Raw genomic sequence first — 14,837 nt, 5'->3', positions numbered from 1 at the left:
CCTCGTTAAACGGAAAGAATGAGTTTAATGTATACAGGGAGAGGGCAAGGGGTGGCAGGGGGAGACAGAAGGAAAGGAGGTTCACCGTGTTAAATATTTACAATCTGGGGCTTGGGTCCTATATTTCCAAAGGTGGCGGCAGGAGGGTAATTTCCGTAATATATTCCTCCCTCAAAACCCACCTTGCATGAGAAACTGCAGCAGGCACAAAACATTGCTCATGAATATTAATCAGTAAACTCTCCCTGCCATTTGGGAATGGCGGCTGGTACTAAAATACTTCCTCCCCAACCTCCAAAGGCAAACAGCCCCCAAGGAAAACCCTGAAGCCAGCTCCCCAGGCTGAGAGAGCGGAAGTCTTCCTGGCGGTGGGGTCAGAGGGCATGGCCAGGGGAGGGTCAGCTTTGTTTCCACTGTGTGTTGGTGAATGCCAAACCTTCATGGAACTTTGCTAGCTGCGTTTTGGGCTATTTAGCTGCAAAACCAAGAGATTTATTTTTTCCCTCTCTCTCCTTTTGGGTTTTGTCTTCCACTGACAACAGTAACATATGCAGGTCTGGAGGCTGTTAAGGCAGGCCAGGCTCTCTCCCATCAGAAGAAAAGACAGGTCTTAATTAAAAGAGAACCCAACATTTGTAAAGCCAGCACAAACATTCCCAACGTCCATCACCATTGCTTCTGTGATCTTTTCAATAGAGAAAGGAAAAATGAGTGGCATGGGAAGTGTCTTTCATGATACATTGTATCTGTACAACCTGTTACATTTTATAAAACATTTCCACAAGCTCTAGTATATGCTGCTATCTTTGCATCAGTTCTGAGATGGGGCTTATGGTCCCCTTTTACAAGTGAGAAAACTGAGGATTATAACTAACTTCATTAAGATTACAGGGATTTGGAAGAGGCAGAACTAGCACTCCAGCCCAAATTTCTGTCTCCAATCACAGATATTTTCTCAATAGGTCAACTAAGTGATGTGATTAACTTCTCTGGATCTCATTTTTCCAAATCTGTCAGAGAGAGCTGTTGTCTGAGTTCCATTCAGATCTTCCAAAGTATTCTTCCCGGTCCTTTATTAGAAACAGTCCATCAAAAGGGTGTTGGAGCATGATAATATGAGAAGGAGTCAAATTGTGTGTCTCAGTAGCATTTAGGATTTTACATTAAGTCCCCAGCACGTGGCAAAGATGGGATTTGTTGCCATGCTGCTCTCAAACACCAATCAGGATGGTTATAAAATCAATCTGGAATATCTCCATAGGGGCCCTCTGGCATTTTGGATGTAGAAGCTGCTTCTGCATTGTCAGGTGTCTAAAAGTATGTGATTTTAGTCAAGAATACCATTGTGTTTTCAACACCATGATGCTGTTAGTGAAAATGTGACTATGAAGTATACTATTTGGGTGTCTGTACATAGATTGTACTTTAGGGAGTGTATTCATGGCAGGGGTTTGGGGCAGGAATTTGTAATTAGGTCCTTTGTGAGGGACGGGTGACAGGACAAAGCAATGCTTAGGCTCAAATCATCTTATTTTTTATTCTTGGGTAGGAAGCTATATCCCAATTTATACAACCCGGATGAAAGTGTTCTGGTGAATTTTTGGAGGCCACCAGGATATGTGTTTAGAGTCTTGATCTAGTTACCATTGTCCTAGTTAGTGTGGATGTAGCAAAGTCTTTAGCCTGCAGCTGTGACAACTTACACTCTTAGGAGCAGGTCTGGGTGGAGAGACCCAGGGATGAGGTCCCCTGACCCAAGTCCGAAAAGCCCAGATGCCCTGATTTGGTAGAGAAGTGAGTTCTTTGGTACTGAGCTCACCACCTGTTCCTCTCTGGTGCCTTTTGCTTCTGGGCAGAAGAGACCAGAGGGCATCAGGGAACCAGTCTGGCTTGGCAGTTACTTTGCTTCTCTGGATTCCAGTCTGTTGGGAGTGTGACATCACTGGAGAGGATGCCAGAGGTGAGCACTGTGGGAATGTTTCTGTTTTCTCCTGCTCTCCAGTCTGTCAGTAATAACAAAGATGAGGCAAATGATAACAGAGGTGAGGTAGTGGAGAGGTCAGCTGTTTGGCTCTGGAGTTAGACTCCTTGGGTTCAAGCCCTAGCTCTTCTACATTGGGATCTTGGCAAATTCCTTGACCTCAGCGTGCCTGTTTCTTCATCTATGAAATGGGGAGAATATTCTCACCACACAGGGTTGCTGAGCGGATTAAGTTAGACAGTTATCATAGCTCACAGCACGGCACGAATGCCTGGCTCATGTTAGTTCCTGCCGCCAAGCTTCTGGTTTGGCTGTGGCATAGGTTGAGGGCATCCCACCTCCCTGGATCCTGAGTCAGGGCCACATACCCTCCTCTGGTTGTAGAATACTGGGGAATTGCCCATGCTTTGTCTTTTCACTTTTTCTTCAGAAATGTGGGACAGCTCAGCCTCTTTGGGTTCGTTGCCAGAACATGAAGCTCTAAGCAAAGCCGTGTGGCGCATATGGGACCGCTTTTTAACAAGCTGGCTCCGTGCAGGCCGCCAGGTGGAAGAACTCTCTGATCCTCAAGGAAGCCAAATTCCAATCGACTCTGTGGGGTATAGCCAAGACAGGAAGCAGGCTCTAGTGTCCCCACATATTCTGGAACAGCGGTCTTAAAGGGGGCCTAGAAGCTAGCCAGAATCTATGCGAATTACAAGGAAGCATTTGTCCTTTTCCCCAGATTCTCAAAGGGGCCTGGGTCCCCAAAACAGGGGAGAGTCATTGTCAGAGAGGACGATGACCTCAGACAGCTGGGAGGGGGAACCTGGACGAATGGCCCAATGTGGGATGGTCATCAGTGGGTGGATCAGGCTCCTGCCCGGGCTCTGCTGGGAAATGGCCATGTGTGAGCGCAGGATGTGGGGCTGGTGCCATCAGAACACAACCACGTGTCTCCTGCTGGCAGGCAGTGGGGACAAGAAACCATGAATCCTGCTGTTCAGATAAGTGATCTGGTTGATAATATGACTAATATTAATGCACTTGCTAATGGTTGTTCCCTTTTGAAGGTCCCAAATTAAGAGAACATGACAGAGTCAAGTTTCTGGTGGTATGTGGATGCTCCGAAACTTGCCGAGAGGATGAAGGGTACTGGTTTCTTTCTGGGGTGGAGATTTCCTTCATGAAGTAGTTTACCTCGAGTCTTTTCATCTCTCTTTCTTTCTTTATGCCTGTCCTACTCTCAGCAACAGGAAGAACCATGAATAATGACAATCACAACCGCTACCACACAGAGTTGTACCCCACAGAGTCGATTGGAATTTGGCTTCCTTGAGGTTCAGAGAGTTCTTCCTCCTGGCCGCCTGCATGGAGCCAGCTTGTTAAAAAGCGGTCCCATACGTATAGGATATACATACATATATGTCCTATATATACATATATGTCCTATACATATGGGACAGTAGCTGTACAACAGGCGCTTGTGTTGAATGTTTTCTAGTTATTATCTAGGTTAATTCCAACACTATTCCTTAAAGATAGGCATTATTATTATTTTACAAATGAGGAAACTGAAGCTCAGAGAGATGAACTCTCCTGCTAAGGTCCACAGCTGGTACACAGAGGAGCGCAGATGCCTGCAGTCCCTCCAACTCCAATGTCTATGTACTGTCCTGCCACCTCCCATGCCAGCCCTGCATGATAGACTAGAGTTAAGAGTGTTACCCTGAGGCCGGGTGTGGTGGCTCACACCACCCAATCCCAGCACTTTGGGAGGCTGAGGCGGGCGGATCACCTGAGGTTGGGAGTTTGAGACCAGCCTGACCAACATGGAGAAACCCCATCTCTACTAAAAAATACAAAATTAGCTGGACATGGTAGCACATGCCTGTAATCCCAGCTACTCAGGAGGCTGAGGCAGGAGAATTGCTTGAACTCGGGAGGCAGAGGTTGTGGCAAGCCGATATTACGCCATTGCACTCCAGCCTGGGCACAGGAGTGAAACTGTGTCTCAAAAAAAAAAAAAAAAAAAAGAAAAGAAAAAAGAATGCTACCCAGTTAGGGTCTGTCCCAGAGAATAAGGCCAAGGGGAAGGGTGTAGAGAACAGGACAGCTTTGCTGGTGTCTATGTGAGTTGTGGTGTTGTGTAGTGTTAGGGGTGTTGTGAGGGTATATATTGGGGGTTGTGTAGGACAGAAGGAGAGCAAGACACTGTCTCATGCTTGGTTGGTCACTCCTTGGCTGGGGACTTCACTTCCCCTGCCAAAGTCCCAACCCTTGCCTGCCACACCCGGCTCAGACTGAAGGAGTTGGAGCAGCTGGCCCTCTGTCTCTTTCCTCTCTGACTTTAATGTGGGGCTGGGACAGGCTGCTAGGCTCAGTGCCAGGAAGCAAGACAAGGGGCTTGCAGCAAGGGCTTAGGTTATAAGCATCTCGGCATGGGCTGATGGATTTGTAAGGGCTCTACAATTAGGGCAACCCCTGTGCATATAAATATCCAAAGAAATGAAGGATCTGCTCAAACCTTGCTTTGTATAGCCTGTTGGAGAGACATGTGCTGTGTGTGTGTATGTATATATATATATCAGACATTACATTACTGCAATGATAATACAGATAGCTAATGCTTACATAATGCTTCCTATGTATCAGACACTATTTTAATTGCTCTGTGTGTATTATCTAATTTAATCCTCCTAGCAACCCTACAGTAAGTAACTCCTTTCATTATCCCCATTTTGTAGAAGGGGAGCCTGAGGTACAGAGATGTTAAGTAACCTACCCCAGCTAGCACAGGTAGTAAGAGGAGGAGGCAGGCTTCATAAACCCAGCCATGGGTTTTGTAAACCTTGTACCCGTGCCCTTACCCATGCCATCACATGATCCTATCATCCTAGGCATGGTGACAGGCAACTCTGACTCCTGTCCCCAGCAGCACCGATATGTCTTTGAGTTTCTGAGATTGTTGTTGAGGCTGATGAGGCTTGTCGGTTAAAGTAAAAAATGTTTCGGCTGGGTTTTATTTAGACCAGAGTTTCCACGGCTGTTTTGAACAATCCAGTACTCAGCCTGCTGGCTCTCTGGTGTTTGCAACAAGAGCCTTTTCTATTGAAAGACTAAGGAAAGATGGTCCAGGTGAGCCCTGGACAGAAGACAAAGGAGGTAAAAGGCAACATCTTTCCCCCGCTGGCTTGAAAATCGTCATCTTTCTCCCCAGGAATCAATTTCTTTGCATCCTGAATGTTTAAAGAAAAGACTTGTGTCATTAAAAATAAAGTTTTTTTAAAAAAGGAAAAAAAGCTATCTTTGACTCTTTGTGCATCTCCACATCCCCTTAGATGTGTTTTCAGAAAACCTCAGCTAAATGAGCACATTTATAGAGTGTTAAGTGATAAATGGAACAGTAAGTGGACTGACTACTTGGTTATTCGACAAGTCTCTGTGGGAGAATAACTTAAAACAATGCCCTGTGAAGATCTCAGAGATGCAAAAAAGGAGAATGTCAAAAAGGTAAAGAGATTCTTAGCCAGGGATAACAAGGAGGGAATGAAGAAAATGTATCTAATGAAATTGTATCAGCCTGTAAGGAGCAGGAAAAAACAACCAACATTCTTAACAGGTGAGGAATTTATACTAAGCTCAGACAAGACAATAGATGTGAGCACAGGTGCCCTGTTGTGTATGTGTTGGGAGGCGCAGTGGAGCACTGGGCTCCAGGAATATTCCTCGACTAGAAAGTGGATTTCTTGGCAGAACCAGAAGCTGGCTACTTTCAGATTCCCTAAGGACAAAAGAAACTCCCTCGAGCTCATATAAAAAGTCTGTTTCCAGGAGGCTGAGGCAGGAAAATCGCTTGAACCTGGGAGGCAGAGGTTGCAGTGAGCCGAGATCATGCCACTGCACTCCAGCCTGGGCGACAGAGTGAGACTCTGTCTCAAAAAAAAAAGAAAAGAAAAAAGTCTGTTTCTGTTGGATAGTCACATGGAGTCACATGGAGCTGTCACTGTGTTTGTCCTGAGACTAGGTCCGTGAGGGACACCTCACCTTTGTGTTGGCCTGTGCTCTTAGAACTTCTATTACTTCCTCAGGGAGATAGGAGAAGCCCCAGGGAGGCTATTAAGAATCTCAGTAGCCTGTGTCACAGCCCCGTACACAGTTTGAGGCCATTACTGATCTATTTAGAGCAAAAGAACTAAACAGGAGGGACTTAGAAACAGATGTAGAAAAAAACAAAACCAGACAGATCCTCAAAACAAAACAAAAACACCAGAAGGCCAGGAGGTGGAATAAACTAGATTCATAATAGAGTGGGGGATGAGTGTCAAGTCTGTCCCAGGTGGTTTGGAAACTTCCCTTCCTGCCCCACTCTAACTCCCACCCCAACCCTCTCCAGCCGAGATCTGGAGTGGAGAGGGTACTCTCACGGTCTTTCCAGAGAAACTTCCCTTCCTGCCCCACTCTAACTCCCACCCCAACCCTCTCCAGCCGAGATCTGGAGTGGAGAGGGTACTCTCACGGTCTTTCCAGAGCAGCCTGGACCCTGGCCTGCCTCTCAGTATATTCTTACCACCCTAAGATTGGGCTAGAGCCAGGTGAGTCTTGTAAAATATACCAGGATTTAGAAAAAACTTTTGACACTTTCCTGCATGACTCCTGAACCCAACATGTGCCTAGTAAGGCAACTCACTTTGGAAGAGTTAGGGAGTTTTCAGAGTTAGGAAGCTACCTACAACCCAGGCCCCCTGTGCTGCAGAGAACGTCTGATTAGTTAATATTCTCCAGTCTGGGGTCTGCGGAAGGGTGTCTCCCAGTCTCTTTCAGTCCCAATCTCTCTTCTTGGGTGACTACTTAGTTCTGAGGTAAACCTGGCTGTCAACCTATGGTGGGTACAGTCACAGAACCATAGAATCCTAGAGCTCTGAGGGACCCTAGACACAGAATCTACTGGCTTGAACCTTGAGATAGTGACTCTCAGAGGAAAACCAAAGTCTACAGTGTCCTTGAGCTTTCTTGACCCCTTCCCCACCATGGCCACATCACCTCTCAGACCCCATCTCCTACCGCTCTCCATATCCCTCATTCTACTCCAGCTACACTGACTTAGCTAGGCCTTGAACACACAAGGCCTTCAACAAGCCTCAGGGCCTTGGCACTGGCTCATCCCTTTGCCTGGAACTCATTTCCAAAATATCCACACATCTAAGTCCCTCATCTCCTTTGAGTCTGTTTAAATGTCACGTCTGCAATAAGGTTTACCTTGACTACCCCATCTAAAATTCCAACCCTTCCTCCCCATCCTCTGTGTGTATAGAAATCTTTGTTTTGTTTGCTGACCCAAGCACTATCTTGTTCATTGTCCCAGGTACCTAGAACATTGCTAGCACATAGTAGGCCTTCAATATATATTTCTTTAATGTATAAATATCACTAGATCTGCTTCTTGATGGAGAAAAGAGGGACTCATTACTAGTGTGCAAGGACTCTGAGGTGAGGTCACTAACCAAGGTTAGTTAGTTTTAAAAATGCCAGGGGCAGGGTTTGAACTCAGAACAGTTGAAATACTCACTGACGCTTATTAGCTCTGTGACCTTAGGCAACCTTGCTGAGACTCTGTTTCCTGCCTTGTAAAATGAGGATCAGTTCATCACTCCTCACAGATAATTGTAAGAATTAAAGGCCGTGTCACTCCATAAACCTTGTCTTGTAATTTAGGTCTCAGCTCAAATGCCACCTCCTCAGAAAACCTTTCCTGGCTACCCAATCTAAAGTGGCCCCTCAGATAGTGCCAGGCATTCAGTAGGCACTTGATAATTATTTGTTCAACAAGTGACTCCCCCACTGAGAACCCATCTCTGACCCATAGGGTAAAGTCCAAATTCCTTTCCAGGGCTTCCAGGGTTCCATCTAGGCTTACCTCCTGCTCCACTCCCTCCAGACCATCCCTCAGCCTGCAAACCCTGAACCCCAGCCCCCACTTCCATGCCAGCACCCCACCTCCAGATCAGGGGTCAGCAAACGGAGTCTCAGCAAGGTTGCCTAAGGTCACAGAGCTAACAGGCGTCGGAGAGTATTTGCCTGTGGGTCAAATCCAGCTCAAGAGCTAAGAATGATTTTTACATGTTTAAATGGTAGCCCCCCCCCCAAAAAAAAATCAAAAGAAGATTTTGTGACACTTGTGCATTATATGATTTAAATTTCAGTGTCCATAAATAAAGTTTTGTTGGAACACAGCCGTGCTCATCTGTTTACACGGTGCCTGAGGAAGCTTTTGTGCTGCAAAGGCAGAATTGAGTAGCTCCCACCATGAAGACCATTAAGCCACAAAGCCCAAGTGAAATATTTACTATCTGGAGTAGCAGGGACTTTCCAGAAAAAGTTTGCTAACCCCTAATCTAGATATTTTCTACTCACCCTTCAGGTTGCTCTTGGAACCTGGGGAGTCTTCGTTGGTGTGTTAAGTTGAGGGTAGGGATCCCTCTCAGAAGTGCCCCAACTTTTCTATGTATGTACTCATCTGTCTGCCTCACGGACAGTTTCCTCTTGTTCTTTGCTGAATCTCCATTGTCTACCCCAATGTCTAAAACTATTTGTTGTGGGGTGAATGACATTTACGTCTTCTCTTGTCTAGTTGGAGAGATAAGGATGTTCCAATGTACAGTCCAGAGAAAAGGCAGGCACGAGGGAGGCATTGAAGAGGGCTGGAGTCCTCGGGGAGACTGTGGAAAGCCAGCGCCGCCTCCGCCGCTAGCCACAGGGGTTAGGAGCTGCAGGGACATTTGGGAATTGGGGGTGTGAAGAGTCTACATGGATGAGGGCTCAGAGTTGGTAATAAACAAGGCGAAAAAGATGCCTCCCTATGGGATAGCAGCTGAAACTGATGGTATTTTGGAGGTTTTGGCAGTAGTTGACATTTATTCATATTTCTTAATTACTTTATACTCAAGAATAAAGCAATATCCTGGGGAAGCAGCTGTTCACATCACTGTCCCCAGTCTTACTCACAAGGCATTCCAGCAGGAAATCACCTCCAAAACAACCTATGTAAGATTCTCTTACTCTCCTGTTTTCTGCAGGAAACAGTTATGATTGTTTTAATAAAATCAGCTGGGCCATTTAACGTCACTTGGAGAAGAATCCTGAGAAGTTCTTCAATTGCCAAAAGAAAGCTCCAGCTACAGGTAGGGCTCTCAGGGCTGTGCAGGGAGAAGCCTTGTCATTACCCCAAATTCAAAGGCGGCCAATGAATTATAGCCAGCCAGATAAACTTTTCTTTATCAAACTTTGCCCCTGACAACTGTAAGTTGATTCAACTAGAACAAACTGAAACTTCTTTTTTTTTTTTTTTTTGAGACGGAGTCTTGCTCTGGCACCCAGGCTGGAGTGCAGTGGTACGATCTCGGCTCACTGCAAGCTCTGCCTCCCGGATTCATGCCATTCTCCTGCCTCAGCCTCCTGAGTAGCTGGGACTACAGGCGCCCGCCATATCGCCCGGCTAAATTTTTGTATTTTTAGTAGAGACGGGGTTTCACCGTGTTAGCCAGGATGGTCTCGATCTCCTGACTTCATGATCTGCCCGCCTCGGCCTCCCAAAGTGCTGGGATTACAGGCGTGAGCCACCATGCCTGACCTGAAACTTCCTATTTTAAAAAAAATTTAGTTTAATTTAACTCGCCAAAAATTTGCAAAAGTTGTGAAGAGGGTATGCTTCTGTGCCTGGGCTAGTGTGAGTGATAGCACAAAGATCTGCCAGCTACAATCTTGCCATGCCAAAAATTCATTCTGTGGTCCAACTAACACTTCTTTTGAGGAAGAACCTTAGAGGCAACATTTCTGCAAGGTGGCAGAATATTCCCAGAAACCCATCAAGAAGACAGTGTTTGCTGTAAATAAGTTTGCTGCTTACCCCACAGCCTGGCTGCCCTGAGATCTTGGCCATCGTTTTTCGGACTTCCCAGATGCTCTAGGAAGGTTGCAATATCTGAACCCTAGAGAGTGATGCGCTGGTAAATGTTTAACAGCTGGCTGGGAGGCGGCGGAGCTGATTAGTAGCTTTGGCCATTAACGTGGCATTAATACTACCAAATTGGTAGCTGATTTCAAGCTACTGGTGTGACATCAACCATCTCACAAAATTTCCAGAAATTGAACACTCCGTTCCAGCGAGCCACCTCTAGGGATCTCTGTGTGGGAGTCAGGACTTGAGACTCCCAAAGCATGGGTTTGTCCAGGATCACCACCCCAGCCTTCATTCCAAAGACCAGTTTCTTGTGGGCTGAACCTCCTGACAATGATGTGAGGCCTTGGTGTGGATGAGCAGGCGTTGGCAGTCCCCAGCAGCCAGTTCCTTGATGGGTCTCCCAGGCCAGGCAGCCTCCTGGAATTCGCAGACGCCCGGCTGCCCTGAATGCTGAGGATGGGGGTGAGGGGTGGTGGGGGGGAGGTGCACAGAGGGTCCCCTCCCAGGTCTGGTGGAAAACCTCAGATTGGCCTGCTTTGTGCCTGATCTTTAGCTCCATGTGCATGAGAATGGGTCAGTGGCAGGTGCCTCGGGGTGGGCATGAATAGCAGTAATTGTCCCTGTGTCAAAAGGATGGGCCAGGAAACAGGAATGGGACTGGAGGAGGGGTGGGGGTGGGGTGTAGCTCTCAGTGAATTAGGTCTTTTCTATAGATTCCATAAGGCTGCAGAATGAGCCGCTTTTTCTACCTCCTGGTGCTCAGCTACTGCTCTGACCTCCCAGGGGCCAGAGGAGGGGTTGACCCTCCCTGTTTAACGTGCTCTGCCTTTGGTTACCTAGTATTGCTCTGGGAGGAAGACCAGCTTCAGGAGCAGGCTGTTGGTATCTGCTGCAAAGGGAAGAATACGTTCAGCCCAGCCGTCCTGCCTCCCACACCCCTGGCAAGGAGCTGCACCTCGCTGAGCTCAGTTCCCCCATCTGTGAAGTGGAGACCAGAATAATCCCAGCCTCACAAGGCCATTGCCGGGACTGAGGGAAGCTATGCTGATGACTGCCTAGGGTCAATTGAGTAAAGCACTCAATTGAGGACAACCATTATGATTTTTCTGATTTCTAGCCAAGGCCCCAGCACAGCCTATACCTGAAGCATGTGACTAAGAGTATGACCCTGGGCAAGTACCGTCTCTCTCTCTCTCCCTCACTCTCCCTCCTCACTCAGGGTAGTCACGCTGTGTCCTCCCTGCCTCCCAGGGACAGGAGGATTAATGAGATAATGTGAGAAGCCAGCTGCTCTGGGGAAGAAAGGTGTTATGTACATGGAAGGTGTAATTATTATCCTGTAACTACATGAATGTTTAGATTGTACCTACTCCGGCAATTCCAAGGGGCTTTGACAAGCGCGTTGTCTCAAGCTGGAAACTGATCCAAGGGGTGGGAACAGCTGAAAGCTTCTTTCTGCTTCCAGGACACTCCAGGCACCCTGGAGCCTCCCAGAGGAGGCGGTGCCCATGCTCCAGGCATCAAGGCCTCTGTGGGCTCCGGGGGAGTGAGAGTCCCCTAAGGCTCCATACCCTGGATCCTGGGAAGGTCCCAGGATGGCCGTACAGAGCATTCGAGCTGGAATGGAAATCCAGCTCAAATGAGCATAGCAATTTTGTGGCTGGCAAAGATTTTGGTGTAGGCTTTAGCAAATTGCAGTCTTACTCAGTTTATCTTGCCCTGTTCCTGGCATCTCAGTCTCCTGCTTCCCTCTGACTGTCATCACCACCAACACCATCTTTATCATCTTTTAGAAAGTAGCAAGAGGGCAGGGCCCTGGGCTGGGTGCTGGCTTTGGCTGCGTCGGAGTTTAGAATTGAAAACAGCCGTTCCCGTTCTCCTTCTCAGATAGTTTCCCTCCAGAAATAGCTACCAGGAGGCTTGTGGGGTGGGCAAAGGCATGGATGTGAGTCACCCTCCTGGCAGCCCTGGAGGGAAGGGGAAGATTAGCTGTGAGAGAGAAAAAGGAGAAAGGGTGGAAAAATGGGGTCCTATAATGTTCTGCAACCAATCAGAAACACAGACAGGAGATGGGGATTAGACCCTGGATTTGCTTCCTGGTTCTGCCCCTTGCCAGTCTCTTGACCTTGGCGAGTGACTTATCCTCTCTGTATCTCGAGCTCCTCTCTTGCAAAGTGTTGGTATGATGATTAAAAGAGTTACCACCTAAAAAGAACCAGGGTCTGGACCGGGCGCAGTTGCTCACACCTGTAATCCCAGCACTTTGGGAGGCCAAGGCAGGCAGATCATGAGGTCAGGAGGTCGAGACCATCCTGGTTAACACGGTGAAACCTCGTCTCTACTAAATATACAAAAAATTAGCTGGGCGCGGTGCCGGGCATCTGTAGTCCCAGCTACTCAGGAGGCTGAGGCAGGAGAATGGCGTGAACCCGGGAGGCGGAGCTTGCAGTGAGCCAAAATCGCGCCACTGCACTCCAGCCTGGGCGACAGAGCGAGCCTCTGTCCAAAAAAATAATAATAAAATAAAATCAAAATAAAAGCACCAGAGTCTGGAATGCAGTGTGCTCCGTGCACATCAGTGATTCGTTAAAACTGACTGGCAGTCCCCACACCTGTAGCCCATATGGAGAGCCCCACAACTGGGGGAGATGGAGGCCTGAGCATACCCCTGGGGGTCCTTCTGAGAGCTAGCTCACAGAAGACAGAGATGCTCCTGAATTTGAGGCTGACCCCTTTCTCCCTCTGTCTTAGTCTGTTGGAGCTGCTATGACAAAATACCTTAGACTAAGTAATTTACAAACAATAAGAATCTATTACTTACAGTTCTGAAAGCTGGGAAGTCCAAGATCAAGATAAAATGATGCCGATCTACAGGTGTATCTTTGGTGTCTGGTGAGGGCTCTCTGCTTCACAGATGGCGCCTTACTGAGCGGTCTTTACATGGATGAAGGGTCAAGCGAGTGCCCTCAGGCCTCTTTCATAAGGGCACTAATCCCATTCCTAAGGGCTCCACCCTCATGATCCAATCACCTCCTAAAGGCCCCACCTCCTAATACCATCACCTTGGGGTTGGGTTTCAACATATGAATTTGGTGGGGGTACACATACATTCAGACCAGCACACCCTCTAACAGCCAGAAGGAGTTCATAGGGACCCTACATAAAGGGGGGTGGGAAAAACCAGTCTCTTATTTGTTTTTTTGTTTTTTTTTTTTTTTTGAGACGGAGTCTCGCTCTGTCCCCTAGGCTGGAGTGCAGTGGCCGGATCTCAGCTCACTGCAAGCTCCGCCTCCCGGGTTTACGCCATTCTCCTGCCTCAGCCTCCCGAATAGCTGGGACTACAGGCCCCCGCCACCACGCCTGGCTAGTTTTTTGTATTTTTTAGTAGAGACGGGGTTTCACTGTGTTAGCCAGGATGGTCTCAATCTCCTGACCTCGTGATCCGCCCGTCTCCGCCTCCCAAAGTGCTGGGATTACAGGCTTGAGCCACCGCGCCCGGCCAAAACCAGTCTTTTAGAAAAGACCCTGAACGAAGTGACTCATCAGTAGACTGGAGAATCCAGGTTTATGAAATCATCGTGATGGCAATGGTGATGGTGATGAAGATGACAACAGTAATGATTCTGTACAAGCTTTAACTTTTAAAACTGTTTTTACAGTTTCCTAGTTGGGAAATTACTGGGATTGGACTAGATAAATGTTGGGGTCCCTCTTCCAACTTCCAAATTTCTCATTCTGTGGTTCTATCTTGAAGCACACAAGAGAAGTTCTTAACTAGGGACAAGGTTACGAGGTGGACGCGCCTCCCCCAACTCTCTCATCCCGCCAGACCCCTCATCGGAAGCTGGTCGCTCCTTCAGATGCCTGTGGGTGGATGAGGCTGCAGCGTGTGCCTTGCATAAGGGGAGGTGGTTTTTGTGGAGATGTACTGAGGGTGTTTTGACAGGGTAAGGATGAAGAAATCACACATTTGGGGTCATCTTGGAGCCGTGGGGGTAGGAGAGGGTGTGTGTATAAAGCATTTATTTAAAACACTCAGTGGGAAACTCACAGGCCACTTAACAAGAGTATTTGGATGCTGGGAAAATGTGAGTCATCAAGCTTCCATGATGGATGGAAACATCCCTTCCAGACAACCTAAATTCTTTTTCCTGTGGTTCTATGCTCACCAAACAGCCCGTGGCTCTGTATTGGGAAAGAGAGGTTCTGACATGTGTGCCCAGCCTGCCCTGCCTCTGGGAGTAGAAACCTGGCATTTCAGTGGGTTTAGGTCTCTCAGGAATGAACCACTTCTGGATGACTGGACTCTCCTAGTCCTAAAGGTTGAGAAATGAGATTCTTCACCCAGAGTGAGGCCCTCCCTGTGAGGCCCAGGGGGAAATCAGCCATTGGCAGCAGACATCTGCTCCTGTGGCCAGTCCTGGGTCTGGACAGCACATAGCACACAGACAGGTGTCTGAAGACAGTGCTCCATGGGTCCGGACAGGTACTCTGGAGTCTGCGGATGCTGTTTCACACTAGTGAGCTGAGCTATGGGGCTTATTGTGAAGGGGAAGTGAGGTGGGGGATGGCAGAGAAGGATGAGGAAGGGGGCAGAATAACTTTCCTACGGTCCTCTCTTCTTGTTATCCCTGGGAAGGGAGAACACCCACCAGTGTAAACCCAGGTGTGTGATCAGCAGGATAATGGCCTTCCGGTAATGTCTGCACCTCAATCCCCAGACCCAGGGAGTATGTCATGTTACATGGCAAGAGGGATTTAGAGTTAGTAATCAGCTGACTTTAAGAGATAATCCTCGGTCGCCTGCGAGAGCCCAGTGCAGTCACAAGGGACTGTGATTGTGAGTGTCTCTTCCTGGTCTCTTTTCTGTGTGCACACATCCCTGGTGTCTCTCCTACTTCTTATAAGGACACCAGT

The sequence above is a fragment of the Macaca mulatta genome, chromosome 12 (assembly GCF_049350105.2).
Source record: "Macaca mulatta isolate MMU2019108-1 chromosome 12, T2T-MMU8v2.0, whole genome shotgun sequence".
NCBI classification, from domain to species: Eukaryota; Metazoa; Chordata; class Mammalia; order Primates; family Cercopithecidae; genus Macaca; species Macaca mulatta.
The sequence above is the reverse complement of the archived record's forward strand: the minus strand, read 5'-3'. Positions refer to the sequence as shown.